Source organism: Coturnix japonica, chromosome 8 (genome assembly GCF_001577835.2).
Source record: "Coturnix japonica isolate 7356 chromosome 8, Coturnix japonica 2.1, whole genome shotgun sequence".
Lineage (NCBI taxonomy): Eukaryota > Metazoa > Chordata > Aves > Galliformes > Phasianidae > Coturnix > Coturnix japonica.
In genome coordinates, this window is record NC_029523.1 from 11,488,848 (window position 1) to 11,505,703 (window position 16,856).

Sequence of the window (16,856 nt, forward strand, 5' to 3'; positions counted from 1 at the left end):
GCACAAAGCTACAAGAACAGCCAGGCCACGCAAACTGTTGCCATAAAGGGCTCTGCATGGCTGTGACCCTACACAGCCCCTCTTGGCCCTGCTTCGATATGCAGTGCCCAGCCCAATCCATGAGCTATTCCCCTCCACACACCCACACCATCTGATTAGATCCAAATATTCAACAGCTAGTGCAGAGCTCCACCAACCTGCAGCAATATGGCTACGTGAGCACACATCACCTGCTCTCAGGAGCACTCTGACAAGTATACATGAACTGCAATTGCCCCTTTGAACTCTAGTGCAGCATATGAAGTTAGACGAGGTGGCTTGCCCAGCCAGCACACTCTGGTACCGATGGTGACCTTGCTGGAAACCCCGTCCTGCACACACAGGGCCCTGGGGAGAGGCCTTTGTCTCCTCACCTTCTGACCTGAACCTCTCACATTGCACCTCCTGGGGCACAGCAGAGAAGCCTGGCCAGATGTTTCAATTTCCTCATGTTCACAATTCTGATTGCATTAGACAAGACAGGATTTCTCCACTGGCACTACCCAGGGGTAATGTGAAATGAGTTATGAACATTATCCACTCTGCAGTGTACATATCTGATGCTGAGAAAGCCTTAATAAGGTCAAGTGGAATTTCATGCTTGAAGAATCTCATATGCTTGGACATGACCCAGTTTGGAAAATGAGTTGGTTGTATTTCTGTACAAATGCTTTGGAGATGCCGTTCCTGGTAGAACACAGCTGCCGTCTGAGGCAGCCTGGCATTGCCTGTCCTAACAGGGGTCTGTCATTTCAGCTGGAGGCTCTCTGTTGCATTAAAGGGCTCCTGTTCTTTTTAAAAGAGTGATTTTAGCAGTGTTGTTTCTGTATATTGAAATAGATAACCTGAATTACGTAGGAAAGAAAAAAAACTAGCTTTTGTGCTACCGGCAACCATGACTCAGCTTTTCATATGATCTCAGCATTTCAGATACTCAACAGGGAACACAGGACACAGCATCCCTTTCTAAAACAAACACTGAAGGTTTTGCTAAAATCCTCTAAATTGTCCAGTGAGTAAAAGAGAGTGACAGACATCTCACTCCTGTGCACACCTGCTCCCACAGTGAGTGCCTGCCCACAGCTCCGGCACCCACTATGATTTAGCACAGGTCTGCCCTCTCACACGTACTGAGACATACAAGAACTTGATGATGCTGAAACCTCCAACCTCAGCCAAAGCAGACTGACACTGACTGAGCCCAAGAGGTCCAGAACTGTCAGGGACAGGGCAGAGAGAGCACAGATGGACAGAAAGAGTCCTCACACGATGTCTAATTTTGTTGAGAAGTCAGACTAAAAATCATTAGATAATTAAGGTGATCATTTTTGCAGTCAAAACACAATATGCTTGTATTGACTGCTATATACATGATCAATAATAATATTTAGCATTTCTGTGGTGCTTTTCACATGCAGCATGAACTTGTTTATTTAATCACTGACCAAGCAGTGCTGAGAGTTAAATTCTGATGCTTACAGGGTTTTTGCATAACTACAAAGGAGACTTACCTGACAAAAAGCATAGTCGGGAGGAGCTGACAGTGCACAATTATCACTAAATAATGGGTAATTGACTTAAGATAAATTATTTCTATTTTCTCTTAAGCACAATAGCTCACCCAGTCTACGCTTCCTAACTGTGTGATAAAGATTTGATCCAAGCCAGCTCAACTAGCTATGCTTATTATTAACTTTGCTTTGTGTAAATTTGTGGATTTAATAACAGAGGAGTTTGGGAAGCAGACCGTCCAGCAAGCCCTGCACTGCTGACAGGCCAGCTGCCACAGGCTGCAAAGCAAGTACAAGAAACCTTCATAGGCTTATAGGGAATAGCAGGTTCAGAGAGAAAGCCCTAATTAGTTAGAAGATGGCTTGTACCCTGAAGCACAGGAGACATTCTAAGGTAATTAAATATAAAGAAAATTAGCATGTAGTTCATGAACCACACAAGCAGGACGAAACAATGCCTGGTAGCACTGAATTGAACTATTCTGGTCGCACAAAAATTAATACTTCTCTTATTAACGTGATCTTTTTCTCAGCCCCAATTTAAGACTGCAAGAATAGAAGTAAGGAGGAGAATTCAAGAGCAATCACTATAGACACCAATATTTGCCAGCAACAAATGCAGCCTGGGGGGAGAGCAGACACAGCAACTGCTATTCAGCCCTGAGCAGGTGCCTGCGGATGGATGTGGGGCTGGTCGCTGCTCCTGCCTCTGCCAAAACCCCTGGCAAACATTCCGGTGTGCCAGATGGTCTGCACTTCGAAGGAGAAGGTAAAAAGGCCAGTACAAGCCAGTACAACACAAGAGTTAAAGTACATGTAATACAGATCATTGAGAAAAATAACAGCATCACAATTGCAAATTCATATCTCCCCACTCCCCCACTGATGATAATTCAGAAATAAGCATCAGTGCATGTTAAAAGGAAATACAGAGTAAATTCAAAACTGTATTAAAGACCAGCAGTGAGCATCAGTATGCTGGGTTTTCCCAAGTCACATTACATTTTGCAAGAATGAGAGGTTTACTTGTAAGTTTTTCTAAATTTCCTTTATCCCCTCTAAGATGAAGCCATCTTTTTTCATGGGCTAAAATGTCTCAGCAGAAAAGAACCTGAACAAATCCTCCTTTCTTTTTCCTACCAGGAACTGTGGGTGCTTGCACTTCATGCTATGATATCCATCCCACTTTTATACTTCAGCATGCACAGCAATCTATCTCTACCTGTAAAACATTCTAATCCTCATCTCTGTTGAGAATGCTTCCTAATCTCTATCATTGTATCTGTCCAATAACATCGATTATTTTTAGCCCTGCTATTATTTTTCAAACTGTAAATCAGCTCACCGTTGAGACTCTACGTGAGGTACAGTCTCCTACAGTCCTTTCCTGTTTCTCTTTGCAACTAAGTTTTTTACTTTTTTCCTTAGCATTGGCCATAGCCTCCAGCTTCAGTTTCAGACCCTTCTTCCACACGAGCATCTCTCTCACACTTTGACTCCATAAGAAGTGGCCTTGGTGACTCTGATGAGCCTCACAGCCTGGGGAGACTGAGCTTTGCTGGGTGACTATTCCTTCTGCTTCAAGTGGAAAGGCTTGAGACCTTTGGGAAAGGACAAGAGCTAATTTCAAAATCTCAGTATTTTTCCCAGAGACACAATTCCTATTTTGTACCCAGCCATAATTTATAAACAGAGTGACAAAACCAAGGGAGCCTTGTGAAGGCAGAGCTGCGTGATTACCTCCCAAGGTCTGGCAGACAGGCTGTTCTCCTGCTCCTGTTATCTGATACAGAAAAAGAGCACACTCAGTTAATCCCCGCTGGCAGCTAGCATTTCAGTTTCTGGGTCTGGTGGCAACACAAGGCATCTAATGCCCCTCTAAATGCCTAGGAGGTTTGTGTGAAAAGAAATATGGGCACCTAACTGGAAAAAAAAAAAGCAATACAGAGCTATAAATCCCAAGTTAAATTAGGAAAGACCTCACACAGCACTGCAGGCAAAGAAAAAGTAAATGTGTGTATAAATGGTGACAAGTTACATGTTTACAGCCACTCATCTTTGAGTAGTCTAGCCTTTCTTCAATAAATATGCACAGCTTTTTATATACGCCCATCCAGTCAATACAAGGCGATCAATAACACTGTTCAAACAGAAGATAGCAAACCTGAATGAGTAATTTTTTCAGGAGTTTATCAAACCATGAACACAAAAGTCACGGTATTGTCTTATAAAGCTCTACATAACTTGCGTAAATTAGGAATGTCATTGCAAAGACACATGTAAGCTAGAACCCACCTTGGGTAATTAGAGAAGACTTTTATTCAGATGACCTGTGCTGCTGGCCACAGGACCTCAGGTCAGGCCCCTTGGGGTATGCTCAGCCCCTCTCTGTGGGTCACAGCCCAGACAGAGGCACCATCACCAAGCTCTTGCTGGGCAGGGCAAAGCACCATTTCTACTTGCCATCTAACCCAAAAAATAGTTTATAGCAGTTTACATTTCTGAGGCTATCATAGCAAGGAAAAGTGCCAGAAAGTTAGTGTTTTTTTAAATGAAAGCCTACTTTATATGTTTAGCTTCTCCAAATAAATGCAGCCTACATTGTGTTTTGAGAGGCCTAAAGTCTAGCTCTGCAAGTGAGAGAAAAACTCTGGGCCTAAAGCTGCTTGAATATATGCTGAGTGTCTGAGATTAGTGGTGGAAATGTGCCATAATATGCGTCAATCTAATTTTGGAAGCAAAATGTCCAACCGAATGGCATATTGCTAATTTTTTCTCCTTCTCTGTGATTCTATGCAAATCCTGTCATTTCCCCCATCCTGGAGTTGTCTGCAGCCATCAGAAATGCTGACTTCTGTGCATTTAGCATTCGTGTGAGCTTGACAAGAGCCAGCACTTCTGATCAGTGCCAGTGCTGCTGAGAGAGAACTTGGCAAGATTAATAGGCTACAGGAGTTTACACCTCTCTTTTCTTACCCTTCTCCCTTTTACTGTCTCTGTAAAACATCCCAGGCCGTTGTTTGCTCTTTCTGCCACTACTTCATTAACCTCATTAACAGCAGGAAACAAAGAAATCAAGACAGTTCTTAATACACCAGACTTTCAGATAGGCCTGCTGCAGTTTTATCTGTGTGCAACAAGATGCCGTAAGAGAAAAAAAAAAACAAAAAACCATCACTTTAGATAAATTAATCTCTGAGAGTCAGAAACCAGAAACAAAGTTAAAGCGTGATTTTAAAAAGCCTTGTTAGTATTTGCATCAGCTTTGTATTTTTGAGTGGGAAAAAGCATTTTCACTGTTAAGCATTCAAGATTTAATATTTTAGCATGACACTTGTACATAGTGACATAACAGAGTCATTAAATATTAACATCTTGGATTTTGTTGTAGTTGCTGTTTGTTTGTTTGTTTTTAAGGTGCTGGCCATAGCTCTTTTAGCATGTGTTTGTCTGGTTCATCAAGTTTAACAATTGCGGTGTGTCTCCGGACTGTAGGGCTAATATAATTAAATCCTATTAACACATCAGGAATAAAATCCTTTAATAGGCACACGAGGCTTTGAGAGGCAGCTCATTCCTGAGCAGATTTAATATCCTTAAATTAAGCAAGTGTGAATGGGAGGATGAATCTTATTAAAAACTTAAATCTGATTATATTTGAAAATTATTGGTTTCTTAATGTAATAAATTATCCAATACAGACTAGAACAAATAATATATCCTATCTTCACATAACTCCAGTCTATAACAAGTGACAAACGAAATTAAGAATGACTGTGGGGCAAAAAGGAAGGTCTTTTTATAAAAGTCATTTTGCATAATGAAATACTTAAATCATTTTAACAAACACTGGGGGAGGGGATAGAAGATATATGCGCAGATGAGGGCATTAGAACAGGACTCATTTTTCCTCTTCAAAAACTGAATACAAAGATAGTAGTATTGTTGTCTTTTTTCCTCTAAAAATGCCATTCTGACGAATTTGTTGTAAATTTTGAAAAGAAAAGCTGAAGCTTATGTTGGTGGGAGCTGATTCCTTTTCCAGAAGGCTAATGCAAATGTAAACCATCTGCCACACATTCTGCTGATAAAGCTGTACTTCCGAACAATGGACCAACAGCACTGGAATACTAAAACATTAGCTCAACATTAGGAAAAAGTTTTGAGAGAGATTATAACTTCCAGAAAATGTAGGAAATTGTAGGTATTTTTTACTGTTCTTTCACCCAAAGAGGAAATGGACAGTTGTGTGCATAAACATATATAAAATATATATCTGAAAATAACGCCCCCTACTTATTTCCATGGAAACTACAACAGATACAAAGACCACAATAAAACCATTAGATAAAGCAAATTCTCAGATACAAAGCACTATTTCTCAACATAGCCACCACCATTAGTTGAGCATTTTCTTCAGTAATGAACAAGAGCCTGCGTGAAGCACTCATAAAAATCTGCACCAGTGGACATGACTCACTGCCACTGTAACCACCATTAAAATGCACCATCCACAGCCTCACTGTGTTCACATCCACTGATTGGTTTCCAAAATCATTCAGCAAGTGGTGATGAACGTCAGTGGGTGCCATTTTTTTCCACGTGGAGGAATTCAGGTACACACCTTTGCTTCATATACACTTCTGTGTCAAACACCATTTTGTCAGACTGCCCCTCTGCTGCCATCTGTCACACGGCAATAAAATGGGAAGGTTCAGCCTCTACTGCCATAGCATCAACGTCTGCCTCTGACATCATTGGCCAACATCATAAAATAGGAGGCATTACTTTCACGGCAGCCCTCAACACACAGACACTTTGTATGTACAGAATATAAATCATGAACACTGAATAAGAGATAAGGGTGACAATAGGATCCCCCTGATAACGTGTACAGTACAAGTAAACAAAGAGTTCATAGCTCACAAATACCATGGCTACTTCGAATGAAGACTTGAATCCTTGAATTGTGAACATCTTCCTTCTAGCACTGGGTCATTGCAACATGTTGACAAGTATTAGTCAAACAAGCAGTAATGTGATTGGCAGTAGTCTGAGGTCTTTTCAGAAGCAATACTGATTATCAGGACAGTAGTTGTCATCCAAACACTAATTAATCTAAAGGAAAGACCCAGTGGATTTCTAATCCAGACCTACGTGACAAATCTGTGAGTGGAAGAACCAGGAACCAGAAAGTTTTACTTCTAAATCAGGTTAACAAAATTGTTTTCTATAAGCATATGCAAGCAAAAATAGTTAACCTGAGGAGAATGCCACAAAGATGTCTTTTTTAATACATTTGGGTAGTAATGGTAATGGGAGGACATTTGGACCAGGTGACCTTGTAGGTCCTTTCCAACCTTGTGATTCTATGATTTAAATGTGCACAATTGATTAAATATCATGCACAGAATGGTCTGTTATATTATTTTGATGGAGGTTGACACCAGGGTAAAAACCTCTAGAGAAAAAGCTTATGGTGCAGCTAACATGTAATGCAGCAGCTTAAAACTCTTCCACTATTTCACTGCTGAGCAATATTCTTGAGTGCATTCTAGGTGTGTATGCATTACTAAGTATGTATGCATCATAACAACAGATCTGGATATAATGTAATGTGACATGTGACCCTAAAATGCTAATGATCTAACCAGAAAACTTCCAGAGCCACGAGTTCCCTTAACTGTATTAATTATTCAAGCATCAAGGTGGAGATGAGAAGATAAACAATGTAATCACAAGTTAAAATTTCTCTAAAATGCCACTAATGCAAGAAAAAACATATTATTATTTTTCTTACCTGCCTACTAGAGCTGATGTTGTGTCAAGCTGTAAGCAGGGACCAGAAAAAGGAGTCCTCAATATCCCAAATCTCAGAGATATTTACATAGTTCTATAAGTCCACCTACACATGCACTTCTTCCATCATTTGAACGTCTCTTTAAGAAAAAAAAAAAAAAAAAAAGTCATTTAATTGCAGAAAAACACGCATAATTATGACTTCTTTAACAGTAGTTGTCTTGCATTTACTAAAATGTCAGCTTGAAAATCACTATTAGTCTTGCTGCAATTACTGCCTCAAGTTGTGTGTTTGTTTTACATTACCACTAATTTTCTCCCTCTTTTTTTTTTCTTTTTTTTTCTTTAAGTAAAATAACTGATACATCTGTGTTTAGTACACAAAATGGGTTACTCTAGAATAAGTAAATTAATTCTTCCCCCACCTTTTGATGTTAGTACTCATTTATCTTTAAATCTGGAGGGGGAAGGGGGAAGGAAAAAAAGCAGGAGTTCTGGTTGTTTCTTAGATGGATGACAGATTTTGTTCTAATTAATCTAGAGCACTGTGTATAGAAAAGACTGCAAAAGCAAACATGTCTATTAACAAAAAGCAGTGATTACTGCTTGGCACTTAGCCAGTAACTCTACATAAGCAATGAATTGATGCCTGCAACTGTCTCAGTGCCATATGGGTTCTGCTGTAGCAATGAATTGGATCCAATGCAAGGTTAAGATGTGTCAGATTTAACTGGGGTTTAATTGATACTGGTAAAGAGGCTCTAAATAAAGAAACAGTGTGTGTGCTATTAGAAACAGGATGCATGTCAGCCTACATCCCCCAGCTTGCTGGCAACAAAACTGTGTTGAGATATCCAAATGAGTTTCCAAACTCTTTTTTTCCTCAAATCAAAGAAAAGAAAGAGACAGAGACAACAAAAACTCTGGGTTAACAAGCTTACTAGTGCTTAGTTGGAAAGACAGACCACTAGTCAGGTGTACAGTGCTACAGTCTTCACATATTTCTCGTTTTCTCATCCAAAGTCTCTTTTCACAGTGATGCTGGTCATTTTGCCCAACTGAAAATCCAAGCTAGCATCTCCATTCACTTATGAAAATAACAGGAGGGGCACAAGTTTGCACAGCTCAATATTCAAGAGCCACGAATGGCAACTTGCTTACAAGAAATATCATCTTTTCTCGAACAGCAACAACACAGTCTATGATCCCTGAACAGCCTCAGAAGTTTTTCATTCTGTGAGACTGTTATTTCTGTTCTACTGACAGCTCTGTTGCAATAAGCATTTTAAGCAAAGTGACATGTACTTGGAGCGTAAAGCTCTAAATTGTCCATTGGGGTTGGGTAAGCGCCTGGCCTGAGAACCTGGGGCTACAGGGAGTTATTCTGATCCTTTTGTACTTGGAGTAAAACGGAGATGAATAGCAGGTCAAAATTATTCATCTCTGCACCCAGACACTCTCCTCTCCTGTCCAAATGCAAACCATTTCAGTTTTAAGCCTGTGGAAGTGCTATAGAGACAGATGCTGATGTTCAAAATGCCAGCCTCCCTCTTTGGGTCTTAGGTAAGGAAATTGAGACAATAAAGGGTAAAGCGACTAAGAAACAGGATTGTTTTACAGCTTGCCATTGAACTATGTTCCTCTCCTTTCCCTTCCTTGGTAAGGAAGAACATGGCAATCAGAAGAGAACTCCCAAATTTTCCCACAGAGACATTCAGCACCCCAGTGGCCACAGTCCAGAGCAACCTGCTGCAGCTGGCCCAGTGGTTCCATAAGTTAGCATCCTTTTAACACCGAGCCTGATCTTACCTTTCATGAAAAAAGATTTTAAAAAAAACTGGTAAGTTAAAATATGAAACTGAGGTATTTTTAAGACTCCCCGTCTTCCACGTGTTACATTTCTGAAGATATACTGCTTTCATTCTAACTGTTGCTCATGCTCAAGTGGCAGCAGCCCATAAATATCTCTAGCTACCTTTCCTTAAAACCACTTTGATTTACTTCCTTCAAAAAGAAAAAAGAAAGAAACCTCCCATGCTGAGCCTGTGCTGAACCTCTGCTAGCTCAACTACATCCATCTTTAAAATATATATATTATATTTATATATAAATTTATATATATAAATAATTATTATTATTTTGAATGAGGCCACCTTTCACTTTGTATTTAAGCAATCCCTGGCATAGTGAGGTCAAAGTTGAAAGCCAGAACCTCTAGGCACTTCCCTACCAGTAACAATGGTATGATACTTTATTCTAACAACAGCCTTGAATCTCTTCAACACCACCTTCCATCTGCCTCCCAGACCGGTATACTACCAGTAGTGTTTAAAACCAGTTTCACATCTATACATCAAATGGTATCCATAGCCATTATATGATGCCATATAGACTGTTTCCTCAACATTAGATTTGTGCAATATTCTATATCTGTTCAGACAGGTTTTTATTATAATGTGTTATTGCACAACTAACTTATTTTTTATAATCATTTTGCTGCAATTTCAGTACATTTCACCAGCAGTGGAAAATGTTTTCTAGTAATTGTAATGATTTCTTTTCACTTGGCTTTGCTGGCAGTGTTCTAATCCCATAGGTAGCTTTTTGCATTGTTTTTAACCCTGCAGGGAGTAATGACTGTGTGACATATTCTGCAAAGGAACCATTTACAGTAAAAGGACATTTCTGCATTACTTATGTTAAGGAACAAAGACAAAAAACAAGACAGGGAAATAGAGTAAAATCAACTGTATCTATATAGCTAATGTTTGATATTTGTCAGAAAGACATAACAGAGTTGTTGTTCTCTCCATGCAGACAGTGGAATCAATACAGTTCTACAAATAAACGTATGACAAAGAAGAAAAAGTTGTTTGTTGCTTATTAATGTTCAGTAATACTATGTGCTCTATATATTTCAAGCAAAATATAAACTCTAGTCTCACTCTGCAAGAAACACAATGAAAGAAATATTTACTAGTGTATCTTTAATGCCCCACTTACTATCTTGTCTGAAAAGTAGGAGCTTGATTTTCTTCCTCTGTCCTTTCAGACGATGTGTGTGTCTGAGAGACAAGATTGCCATGTTACTGCCAATTCTCTAATACACCGTCTCGTACATGGGAAATCAGTATGGAACACTGCACTCACATCTCCAGTAACTTTTTACAGCCTTTAAATTGCCAGTCTTCTGACTACATTTCTTCAAACAATATTGCCATCTGACTGATATCAATCAAATGTATTGCCCTTTGATGTCAGAACTCACAGAGTCATCCCACTTGACTGAATTTTGATTACCTCTATATTCAGAAAAGTAATGTGTTGTTCTTAAAAAAACAAAAAACAAAAAAAACCCATAGCCACTGTTCGTATTTAATAAAAGGGATATTGACTCCTGTATTAAGAAAAAAAACACCAAAAACACAAACTTTGAGAATATCAATTTTCAAATTCCAACTCTGTGTGCATTTTGTTTCCTGAGTGGAGGTAAATATTTTATAGCATAGTAGGGAATGGGTAATAAACGTTTAGAGATTTAACCTCTAATACCTGTGGTCATCTGTTGTGGCCCAGATTTCATACATCCTTCCAGCCCTGAAGTATGATTACAGAAGGGGACATAAACACCCTTTTGTGGTGTCCGATTCTACTTCAAGTGCATCATAGCAGGAGAGACACTAGCATCCTTTTTTTTTTTTTCTTTTAATCAGTTGTATGTTGAAGCGAGATTCAAAGATAGAATCCTTTGCTCAACAGGGAACAATTCAGAGATCAAATTTCCTATTGTTTAAGTCAGTTGCAAAATCCTACAGAATCAGAGTCACAAAGGAAGGGAGCCCAACTAAAAGCATCAAAAACAATGATCTTAACTGCTGTATTCAGACAGCCCACGTGGAAATGAAGAGACTGGATAACTTACAATGACTCATTGCTAAGAAATGGTCTACGAAACTGTGCTGAAAGCTAGTCATAACTTGAAGCTTCTCAGATGCTAGAAGTTTGGATTTTTCCATTTATACTTTTCTTACTCTTTACTTTAACCCCTGCAGTATTTGTTTCCTGTGTTCTCTTTGCTTCAGTGAAGAAAAAAAAATAAGCAAAAAAGCAATTGCAAAAATCAGATTCCTTTCTATCATCTCCATCCTGCATCCCGCACTTAGTGAAGAGCCTGCAGGTGCTCTGACTTCAGCTCTCACCTTGTCAACTTCTATAGGAATCCATTATTTGAGAAAAAATTTTGCTCTCCCAGATGACGTGCTTTGCCCATCACTCAAGGAATGGATCTACCACCCTCACAAGAACCCCTCACCTCTTCAGATACCACATGCAAGCATCAGCAGCAATCCCCAAAAAGAGCAGTTTCCACAGAAGACAGCTCATCCTTTCCTCAGATACACACAATGTGAGGCTAGAAAAATTCACTGCAGCCTTAAATGAGTAAAGTGCTGAGAAGATGGGAGAGATTTTAGCTATAAAGGGGAGGCAAACCAAGTCTCCATCAGGTGGAAATGGTTCCCAGATAATGGAACTAAAAGGTTTGGTTTTGAAAGACCCTGTCTGAAGGATAAACCTGAAATTCAAATTTTTCTAGAGAACAATGATACACTGATTATAATAAAAACCTCTGTTTTTGAAAACCATTCCTGTTAAATATTTGTGAATCTGGGAGGCAAGGTGAGATGCGTACAGAAGGCCCCTCCTCACAATCTGCGATGGCAGGTTTCTGGGAGATCAGAAGCTGTGTGTAGTGTCAATGTCCTCCTGCTGAACTGTGCAGTGCCTCCAGCCTGAGCTGCCCAGGCTGGCTGCCTAAAAAAATTCTACAGACAAGAAAGCTGATACCCAGCAAGTGGCTCACACATTAACACCACACAGGATTGCACTGTCCCTCTGACTCCCATATTTTTTCAACAAATACACCGCTCATCACGCATCAATTCATCCAGTGTTACTGTATGCAATATTTCTTTTTGTCTTTATTTTTTCCCACCTCTACTCCCTCAAATGTAAATAGGGTAGGATTCTCAATAAAAGTCAACTAGAAATCAAATTGAAGTTAATGATTAATTGCAATAGGAACAAAGTTACGCAGCTCCTAAGGACTTTTGAAGATGCCACCCTTACAATCAAAGAAGCTTTTGAATTCAAAACACTGGCTGGAAAAAGAAAGCACATAAGCAGCAGCTTCTCTAGGTTCCTTTTGGCCTCTTAAGTAATTGAATGGATACTAACCATTCTCAATTTGGCTTAGGTATGCCTGTGTTACTATACCCTCTCCAGCCTCTTAGGAACCCTAAATTACCACTTCCTGTTGAATGTATTTCTGTTGAAAGTGTTGACTGTCTTTTGCTTATGTCTCTCATGAAAATTCTAGTCTTTTGCAATGTTTAGCTTTTGCTGCACTCTCACTCCATCACTGTTGCCAATACATAAAGTTCCTTGGCACATCAGGGCAGACAAACTGTTTCTCTGGATGGCTCATTTTTCCAGAAATGACATGTGTCACAAAGCACCTCAAACTCCTTAAACCCTGCATCCATCCAAGCCATTCAATATATTCCGGTGCCCTTGTATACAACCTTCAGGCTTTGAGAAAAAGAATTAACTTTCATCGAATCAGTCCTCAGTATTCCTAGCATAACAGACTGTACTGTCACACCTAAAGCCTCTGCTTCTTCAAACAGCCTCCTCACCCTTTGTGCAGGGGTGGGGGGGAAGGATGCCACCTCCTTTCTCAATTCTCACCCTCAGAATAAGCATGAGCATTTTTGGAGGTAGCAAAACCTTATGCTGTCAGAATTATGTTCTCTTTCTGCTGGAAGCAGGCACTCCAAACACTCGCAACATCATTTTCCATTTCTGTGCCAAGCTCACTGCCCCAGCCAGCTTTCTCTGAGCCTGATCAAGGAGCGAGACTGGCTCCAGGCTACACATAATTCTTAAACTTGTACTTTAAAGAATGATTTTAACAGAAAAGGGTGTTTTTTGTTTGTTTGTTTTTCCAAATGAATCTGAATGGCTTATGGTGACACATATTTCTACGGGCTAGCTACACAAAAAGATTAGCTCTCAGATGTTACAATACCTGGTAATGCCAGACACAAAAACTAGATTTACACCTGTATGGATATTTTGTATCTCTGTTAATCTCCTGCGGCTGTTTGCCTTTTCTAAGGCCCTTACAATTGCGAGCCACGCCTATAACACAACATTTAGTACAATAAGGAGAGGTGCATCAGTATGAATTCAGTTTGCTTCATCAAAAGTGTTGTACTCACAGACATAGACTCCCATCCCGAAAGGAGGCATTGCACGCATTCAGCTCCCAGATGCTTCCATACCACCCCACTGAGCAGAGAAACCAGAGAGCAGCACAGCAGGGAGATGAGCAGAGCAGAGCTCAGTGTCAGCACCAGCCATCATAGCCCACACCTGGCAACGGCCCTGGAGCACAGCAGGAACATGCACCCGCCCCACTCAAGGAGCACCACAGTGCTCAATGATTGCATTAGGAAAAGGACTTCCACCTGGAAGCAAGAAAGGCTTTACTGTTACAAGACTGTTACACTTCCTGTTTCCCCTGCTTGTCGCTGACCAAGCCTCTCTTCTCTCTTTTTAATCTTGGAATGCTTCTTAGCGTAAATAAAGAAAAATAGAGAGAGTCTAAGCATCAAAATCCTGCAAGCTGTAACCACACATAAGAAGAGTTTAACAGCAAACGTAAAAGAGCTCATGAATGACAGTAAGTAAAGCACAAAAGTGACAGAAGTGGTGTCTACAGAATCAAGACTCCGATTTTGGCACTTCTTAAAAGCACGTCACAAGAAGGTTGTGCCAGCGGTGATGAGAGCAGAGAATATCCCTCCTCCAAGTCATAGAATAGTTATGGAATCGTTACTGATGGATGACTAGTAGATTTTGCATCATCCATTAAATAAACAAACAAATAAATGCAATTTTAGGGGCTGATCACTATATAAAATAGCATGGAATGATAATAAGTCAACGCAGTACATCATTTCAGGACATTATCATTGCTCAGATGTTAATGACAATTAGGATATGCAGAGCTAAGTGCTTTATGGATTGGTTTAAGATACAATCCATAAATTCTCCCAGAAGGTGTTCTAGCCAGTGCAGGAATAAGGTATAAACTCAAAAAATCAAAAACCTATCTAAAGGCTGCCCATCCCCATCCATACACACAGAAATTAGGCTGGGGGTTGACTACAACAAACAGTTCTTTGCAAAACAATTCTGCTGAGAACAGAGTGGCAAGAATATAATAATGAAATTTTCTTCTGGAATTCTTTAGGTTATTAATAGAAAAATGTGGGACTAATTAAACCTATTTTGTTTGTATGGGATGGCCATTTCAGCCTTTCAGAGTACAGAATCTTAAGTTCGGAAGCTACTTGTAAGAGTTCCAAAAGTCAAGCACAAAAGAGGTTAGCACAAGAGGATACAGTACAATATTAGTTTAGCTTATGATCCAGTGCAGTGCTATTTTCTTTAAAAGCTTACACAATGCTGTATTTTGTGCTGCCGGCAAAAAGTTCTAATAATATGTTTTTAGATTGGCAGTTCTTGCTCTTGGTGTTCATTTAAAACTTGCTCATGTTTCAGAATTGGCATTTTCAAGATGACAAAGAAACAATGAACACTTTTGTATCATGGCTCATCGTGTTTTGCTGTTCTGGACCATTTCTTTCTTTCTCAATTTGATTTTTCTTAGCTGCTCAATCTTCAAACAGCTTATCTTTTAATTGTTACATTACAGCTGCACAAGAATACTACTTTGTGGATTGGCCTTGAGTATTATTTTCTTGAATTCCTGTCAGAGGGATTGACCTCCCATTCTCTTGCCTTCAGTCAATAGCATGTCACTGAGGTCTACACTGAACCTTTCCTCTTTATATGCTTTTCCATCCTGCATTTTGTCTCAAGAGCTGCCAAAAAGCAACAGTTTGTCACCTCTTACTGACAGTGCTACAGGTCTATGCATCCAGATACATGCAATATAATCATACCCTTATGCAAACATTGAGGAGTTTTACAAAACTATGTTGTTAGTAATGCTTCTTTTTAGTTCACAGCTAATGTGACAGTTATTCCCAAGAAAAATAAGTATGAAGGCTCAATTTTACCCTTCATCAATTCAGAACCAATTGAACTCTGTTAGGAAATATTGTTTTTTAAGGTCATGTTCCTTTGGACCAGAATTTTTGTATTTCTCTGTTACTAGTTAGGATTTCTCTCCCACCTCAGTTCACCGTGTCCAACTCTGTAAAAATAACAGCGCAGGCCAAGTACTACTATCTACTCACTGCAACAACAACACAGTATTTGGAGTTTATTATTCCCCTTCTAAAAGGTTGTGTCAAAAAATAGCTTTTATAGCAGTGATATACTCAGGCAGCCTAATCCATTAATTACAAAATAATTAGAATAATCAATTAAAAGATACCTGTTTGTCGTTTTAACCACAAAAAACTAGAAAAGTTTTAGCCACAAAGCATTTTAAATTAAATTAAAAAAAAAAAAAAAAAAAAGCTCTTTCATTATGAAACAATTTTGTGCTGGAGAATACCAGCTCTGGCAAAATCTTAAAAAAAAAAAAAAAAAAAAAAAGAAGAACAAGTCACAGCACAGTTGGTTCTTCACTACCTTTGACAGTTCCGGTAAAGCATCTTTCTTTAGGAAAATAATTATGGACAAGACTAAAGCACTTGCTTAAATGCTGAACTTAAGCAATCCTAAGGCAGTTTCATAAATCAACAGCCTTATGAAGGTTGGGACAATCTCTATTTTTGCTCTTCTGATTCTGGATGGAGAATATAAACCCAGTAGTCATTAGAAAATACTGCAAACTGTGGAGTAATTAAGAGTAAATATTGATAGGAGGAATTTACCAGCTTCTGTTTCAGGCTGCGTAATGTAATCACATCTCATTCATACAAAGCACACGAATCTGCCCATTTTATTCATTATTAAGCCACTGTTTTAAAGACTTTCTAGAATTTTTTACAAGGAAGATGCAGTTTCAAACTCAACCTACTTCTTGCCGTCCCTTTGCCACATGGACCACCACAGCAGTTCCTGGAGATCTTCATCCCTTGCAGCAGGCTCAGCCAACTCCTGAACAGGTACATAAAAGCTTGCAAGAAAAGGATTACATATGGCTCTGAGTATTGACATGGAGATAGAATTATTTGAACACGTACATACATGTGCAGTAATGTGCTGAAAGAGCCAACAGTTCTATTTAAAATTTTACTCCCTTCTCATATCACCTCCAAGGAGGCAGGATAATAGAGATATCCGCAAAGGGGGAGCAAGAGATCTTTACAGATCCTCTTGCCCAGCAGTAATTTACTGCCTTTACATCCCATCCTGATGGCTGGTTGCTTCCTTCATCACCACTGTGCTTTTTCCATTATGACAGAAAATGATGAAGCAAGAGGAAAAGACCTGCAATCACAAAGCAGCCCAGCGATAGCCCAG

The 16,856-nt window shown here is 39.4% G+C and overlaps 1 long non-coding RNA gene across 1 annotated transcript in view; it reads right to left on the reverse strand.

The window, feature by feature from the left end:
* Positions 1-7,354: 7,354 nt before the first annotated feature.
* The window catches only part of LOC116653789, a 32,837-nt gene continuing 23,335 nt past the window's right edge, over positions 7,355-16,856 (reverse strand). The window contains exon 3 of the long non-coding RNA XR_004308244.1: positions 7,355-7,489. This is a non-coding gene — a long non-coding RNA (uncharacterized LOC116653789). The remainder of the gene's footprint in view (positions 7,490-16,856) is intronic.